Source organism: Odontesthes bonariensis, chromosome 4 (genome assembly GCF_027942865.1).
Source record: "Odontesthes bonariensis isolate fOdoBon6 chromosome 4, fOdoBon6.hap1, whole genome shotgun sequence".
NCBI classification, from domain to species: Eukaryota; Metazoa; Chordata; class Actinopteri; order Atheriniformes; family Atherinopsidae; genus Odontesthes; species Odontesthes bonariensis.
Window position 1 is genome coordinate 1,118,714 of NC_134509.1, and position 6,864 is coordinate 1,125,577.

At 48.9% G+C, this 6,864-nt stretch overlaps 1 protein-coding gene across 4 annotated transcripts in view; it reads right to left on the reverse strand.

Annotated features, from left to right (window-relative positions):
- Positions 1 to 6,864, reverse strand: part of LOC142378179 (mechanosensitive cation channel TMEM63B-like) — a 221,053-nt gene that overhangs the window by 84,561 nt on the left and 129,628 nt on the right. The window lies entirely within an intron of this gene.

The window sequence follows — 6,864 nt, forward strand, 5'->3', positions numbered from 1 at the left end:
TTGTGGACTAGTCTCTGTTCTCATTCAGGGCACGGACAGCTTGTGGGGAAAAGCGCCTCCTCCTTCTCTCTGTGTTCGCCTTCAGGGTGCGAAAGCGTTTCCCAGAGCGTAGCACAGAGAAGAGTCTGTTGTCGGGGTGACTGAGGTCCTTCACGATCTTCCTGGCTCTGGTCCAGCACCGCTTACTGTAGATAGTCTGCTGATAACCCTCTGATGTGCAGAAAGTCTCGTGTTGTCTGAGAAAATCTCCAGCGTCAAAAAGCAGGAAACACACGGTTCAAAGGTTAACAAACAAGTATTTAGTTTATTAAAGTAATCCAAGAGCTAAACTGAATGTGCAACCAAAGAATAAAGGGGAGGAGCGAGGAGTTGTCATGTGAAAACTGATAAAAACTGGACACATGACCTAAATACCTCAACAATCTGCAGGGATTATACTTTCTGCGCAAACTAAACTCTTTCAATGTTGATAAGACCTCGATGGTTTAGTTTTATAGATCTTTTATTGAGTCAGTTTGAACTTTTTGCTTAATCTCATTTTATGGAAATCTGCCAGTGAAAAACAAAAATTGTGAGAGACGCAGATAAGATAATTGGCATGCAGCAGCAAATCAAATCCCCCCTGGAGGGGCAATAAAGCTCTGAACTGACCTGAGCTGAACTGAACTAAGGGAGCAAGGGAGGCAAATGGAAAAGAGACAGAGCTCTAATCACCAGTACTGACATCAGTAATGACCTCACCTGGACATCCAACACCACACAGGTGGGAAAGAAGGCTCAGCAGCGGCTGCACTTCCTGAGGAGGCTGAGGAAATTTGGCATGTCACCCAAGATTCTCAGCAACTTCTACAGCTGCGTCATCGAATCCATCCTAACCACCTCGATCACTGTGAGGTACGGCAGCTCCACCGTGAAAGAGCGCAAACGCCTGCAGAGAGTGGTAAAGACTGCATCTAAGATCACAAGGACACCACAACCATCTCTGCAGAGCATCTACCAACGGAGAGTCCACAGACCAGCTGCCTCCATCAGAGACCCCACACAGCACGGACTGTTCTCACTTCTGCCCTCAGGACGCAGGTTCAGGAGTGTGAAGTGCAAAACCACCCCATTTAAAAACTCTTTTTTTCCCACTGCCATCAGATCACTGAACTCTGCCAAAGACTGAACGGACCCCCTTGGGGTCACCTACTGCAACTGTATCTTTTACCCACCATGACTACCTGAATGTACTTGCAATTTTGCACAACCACAACCATCATACTGCTGACTGCTGCACAAAGACAGCTAATGTAGCGCACTACTGCACATTATGTACACAGGCTAGATTTCTATATTTTTATTTCTATATTTATTGTTGTTGCATGCTTATTTTATCTTATCTTTTATTATATTTGGACATCCAGTGCGGGCACCAAAGTAAAGAATTTCATTTTACAGGGAAACACGTTTCTAACTGCACATATGATAATAAACCTTTGAATCTTTGAATCTGAATCACGGCCTCACAGAACACTGGCCAGGTGTACGGAGGTGTGTACAGGTGTACGGAGGTGTGTACAGGTGTACTGAGGTGTGTACAGGTGTACTGAGGTGTGTACAGGTGTACGGAGGTGTGTACAGGTGTACGGAGGTGTGTACAGGTGTACTGAGGTGTGTACAGGTGTACTGAGGTGTGTACAGGTGTACTGAGGTGTGTACAGGTGTACTGAGGTGTGTACAGGTGTACGGAGGTGTGTACGGAGGTGTGTACAGGTGTACGGAGGTGTGTACGGAGGTGTGTACAGGTGTACTGAGGTGTGTACAGGTGTACGGAGGTGTGTACGGAGGTGTGTACAGGTGTACGGAGGTGTGTACAGGTGTACGGAGGTGTGTACGGAGGTGTGTACAGGTGTACTGAGGTGTGTACTGAGGTGTGTACGGAGGTGTGTACAGGTGTACTGAGGTGTGTACAGGTGTACTGAGGTGTGTACAGGTGTACTGAGGTGTGTACTGAGGTGTGTACAGGTGTACTGAGGTGTGTACAGGTGTACTGAGGTGTGTACTGAGGTGTGTACAGGTGTACTGAGGTGTGTACTGAGGTGTGTACAGGTGTACTGAGGTGTGTACTGAGGTGTGTACAGGTGTACTGAGGTGTGTACTGAGGTGTGTACAGGTGTACGGAGGTGTGTACTGAGGTGTACTGAGGTGTGTACTGAGGTGTGTACTGAGGTGTGTACAGGTGTACCGAGGTGTGTACTGAGGTGTGTACTGAGGTGTGTACGGAGGTGTGTACAGGTGTACTGAGGTGTGTACTGAGGTGTGTACTGAGGTGTGTACTGAGGTGTGTACGGAGGTGTGTACTGAGGTGTGTACTGAGGTGTGTACTGAGGTGTGTACGGAGGTGTGTACGGAGGTGTGTACTGAGGTGTGTACTGAGGTGTGTACTGAGGTGTGTACTGAGGTGTGTACTGAGGTGTGTACGGAGGTGTGTACTGAGGTGTGTACGGAGGTGTGTACTGAGGTGTGTACAGAGGTGTACTGAGGTGTGTACAGAGGTGTACTGAGGTGTGTACTGAGGTGTACTGAGGTGTGTACTGAGGTGTACTGAGGTGTGTACAGGTGTACTGAGGTGTGTACAGGTGTACTGAGGTGTGTACTGAGGTGTACTGAGGTGTGTACTGAGGTGTACTGAGGTGTGTACTGAGGTGTACTGAGGTGTGTACTGAGGTGTGTACTGAGGTGTGTACAGGTGTACTGAGGTGTGTACTGAGGTGTACTGAGGTGTGTACTGAGGTGTACTGAGGTGTACTGAGGTGTGTACTGAGGTGTACTGAGGTGTGTACAGGTGTACTGAGGTGTGTACTGAGGTGTACTGAGGTGTGTACTGAGGTGTGTACTGAGGTGTGTACGGAGGTGTGTACTGAGGTGTGTACTGAGGTGTGTACTGAGGTGTGTACATGTGTACTGAGGTGTGTACATGTGCACTGAGGTGTGTACAGGTGTACTGAGGTGTGTACTGAGGTGTGTACAGGTGTACTGAGGTGTGTACTGAGGTGTGTACAGGTGTACTGAGGTGTGTACTGAGGTGTGTACAGGTGTACTGAGGTGTGTACTGAGGTGTGTACTGAGGTGTGTACGGAGGTGTGTACTGAGGTGTGTACTGAGGTGTGTACTGAGGTGTGTACATGTGCACTGAGGTGTGTACATGTGCACTGAGGTGTGTACATGTGTACTGAGGTGTGTACATGTGCACTGAGGTGTGTACATGTGCACTGAGGTGTGTACTGAGGTGTGTACAGGTGTACGGAGGTGTGTACTGAGGTGTACTGAGGTGTGTACCGAGGTGTGTACTGAGGTGTGTACTGAGGTGTGTACGGAGGTGTGTACTGAGGTGTGTACTGAGGTGTGTACTGAGGTGTGTACTGAGGTGTGTACTGAGGTGTGTACTGAGGTGTGTACAGGTGTACTGAGGTGTGTACTGAGGTGTGTACGGAGGTGTGTACGGAGGTGTGTACTGAGGTGTGTACTGAGGTGTGTACTGAGGTGTGTACTGAGGTGTACTGAGGTGTGTACTGAGGTGTACTGAGGTGTGTACAGGTGTACTGAGGTGTGTACAGGTGTACTGAGGTGTGTACTGAGGTGTGTACTGAGGTGTGTACGGAGGTGTGTACTGAGGTGTGTACTGAGGTGTGTACTGAGGTGTGTACATGTGTACTGAGGTGTGTACATGTGCACTGAGGTGTGTACATGTGCACTGAGGTGTGTACTGAGGTGTGTACAGGTGTACTGAGGTGTGTACAGGTGTACTGAGGTGTGTACTGAGGTGTGTACAGGTGTACTGAGGTGTGTACTGAGGTGTGTACAGGTGTACTGAGGTGTGTACTGAGGTGTGTACTGAGGTGTGTACTGAGGTGTGTACTGAGGTGTGTACGGAGGTGTGTACTGAGGTGTGTACTGAGGTGTGTACTGAGGTGTGTACATGTGCACTGAGGTGTGTACAGGTGTACTGAGGTGTGTACATGTGTACTGAGGTGTGTACTGAGGTGTGTACTGAGGTACTGAGGTGTGTACATGTGTACTGAGGTGTGCACTGAGGTGTGTACATGTGTACTGAGGTGTGTACAGGTTTACTGAGGTGTGTACTGAGGTGTGTACTGAGGTGTGTACTGAGGTGTGTACTGAGGTACTGAGGTGTGTACATGTGTACTGAGGTGTGCACTGAGGTGTGTACATGTGTACTGAGGTGTGTACAGGTTTACTGAGGTGTGTACTGAGGTGTGTACTGAGGTGTGTACATGTGTACTGAGGTGTGTACATGTGTACTGAGGTGTGTACATGTGTACTGAGGTGTGTACTGAGGTGTGTACATGTGTACTGAGGTGTGTACTGAGGTGTGTACTGAGGTACTGAGGTGTGTACATGTGTACTGAGGTGTGCACTGAGGTGTGTACATGTGTACTGAGGTGTGTACTGAGGTGTGTACATGTGTACTGAGGTGTGTACTGAGGTGTGTACTGAGGTACTGAGGTGTGTACAGGTTTACTGAGGTGTGTACATGTGTACTGAGGTGTGCACTGAGGTGTGTACATGTGTACTGAGGTGTGTACAGGTTTACTGAGGTGTGTACTGAGGTGTGTACATGTGTACTGAGGTGTGTACAGGTTTACTGAGGTGTGTACTGAGGTGTGTACATGTGTACTGAGGTGTGTACAGGTTTACTGAGGTGTGTACATGTGTACTGAGGTGTGTACTGAGGTGTGTACATGTGTACTGAGGTGTGTACAGGTTTACTGAGGTGTGTACATGTGTACTGAGGTGTGTACTGAGGTGTGTACATGTGTACTGAGGTGTGTACAGGTTTACTGAGGTGTGTACTGAGGTGTGTACAGGTTTACTGAGGTGTGTACATGTGTACTGAGGTGTGTACTGAGGTGTGTACATGTGTACTGAGGTGTGTACAGGTTTACTGAGGTGTGTACTGAGGTGTGCACTGAGGTGTGTACTGGTGTACTGAGGTGTGTACTGAGGTGTGTACTGAGGTGTGTACTGAGGTGTGTACTGGTGTACTGAGGTGTGTACTGAGGTGTGTACTGAGGTGTGTACTGAGGTGTGTACATGTGCACTGAGGTGTGTACTGAGGTGTGTACTGAGGTGTGTACTGAGGTGTGTACATGTGTACTGAGGTGTGTACAGGTGTACTTAGGTGTGTACAGGTGTACTTAGGTGTGTACAGGTGTACTGAGGTGTGTACAGGTGTACTGAGGTGTGTACAGGTGTACTTAGGTGTGTACAGGTGTACTGAGGTGTGTACAGGTGTACTGAGGTGTGTACAGGTGTACTGAGGTGTGTACTGAGGTGTATACTGAGGTGTGTACATGTGTACTGAGGTGCGTACTGAGGTGTGTACAGGTTTACTGAGGTGTGTACAGGTGTACTGAGGTGTGTACTGAGGTGTATACTGAGGTGTGTACATGTGTACTGAGGTGCGTACTGAGGTGTGTACAGGTGTACTGAGGTGTGTACTGAGGTGTGTACAGGTGTACTGAGGTGTGTACTGAGGTGTATACTGAGGTGTGTACAGGTTTACTGAGGTGTGTACAGGTGTACTGAGGTGTGTACAGGTGTACTGAGGTGTGTACAGGTGTACTGAGGTGTGTACAGAGGTGTGTACTGAGGTGTGTACTGAGGTGTGTACAGGTGTACTGAGGTGTACTGAGGTGTGTACTGAGGTGTGTACAGGTGTACTGAGGTGTGTACTGAGGTGTGTACAGAGGTGTACTGAGGTGTGTACTGAGGTGTGTACAGGTGTACTGAGGTGTGTACAGGTGTACTGAGGTGTGTACTGAGGTGTGTACAGAGGTGTACTGAGGTGTGTACAGAGGTGTACTGAGGTGTGTACTGAGGTGTGTACAGGTGTACTGAGGTGTGTACAGGTGTACTGAGGTGTGTACTGAGGTGTGTACTGAGGTGTGTACAGGTGTACTGAGGTGTGTACTGAGGTGTGTACTGAGGTGTGTACAGGTGTACTGAGGTGTGTACTGAGGTGTGTACTGAGGTGTGTACTGAGGTGTGTACAGGTGTACTGAGGTGTGTACTGAGGTGTGTACTGAGGTGTGTACAGGTGTACTGAGGTGTGTACTGAGGTGTGTACTGAGGTGTGTACTGAGGTGTGTACAGGTGTACTGAGGTGTGTACTGAGGTGTGTACTGAGGTGTGTACAGGTGTACTGAGGTGTGTACAGGTGTACTGAGGTGTGTACGGGTGTACTGAGGTGTGTACTGAGGTGTACTGAGGTGTGTACAGGTGTACTGAGGTGTGTACAGGTGTACTGAGGTGTGTACGGGTGTACTGAGGTGTGTACGGGTGTACTGAGGTGTGTACTGAGGTGTACTGAGGTGTGTACAGGTGTACTGAGGTGTGTACAGGTGTACTGAGGTGTGTACTGAGGTGTACTGAGGTGTGTACGGGTGTACTGAGGTGTGTACAGGTGTACTGAGGTGTGTACAGGTGTACTGAGGTGTGTACTGAGGTGTACTGAGGTGTGTACGGGTGTACTGAGGTGTGTACAGGTGTACTGAGGTGTGTACTGAGGTGTACTGAGGTGTGTACGGGTGTACTGAGGTGTGTACAGGTGTACTGAGGTGTGTACAGGTGTACTGAGGTGTGTACGGGTGTACTGAGGTGTGTACAGGTGTACTGAGGTGTGTACGGGTGTACTGAGGTGTGTACAGGTGTACTGAGGTGTGTACAGGTGTACTGAGGTGTGTACGGGTGTACTGAGGTGTGTACAGGTGTACTGAGGTGTGTACTGAGGTGTACTGAGGTGTGTACAGGTGTACTGAGGTGTGTACAGGTGTACTGAGGTGTGTACTGAGGTGTACT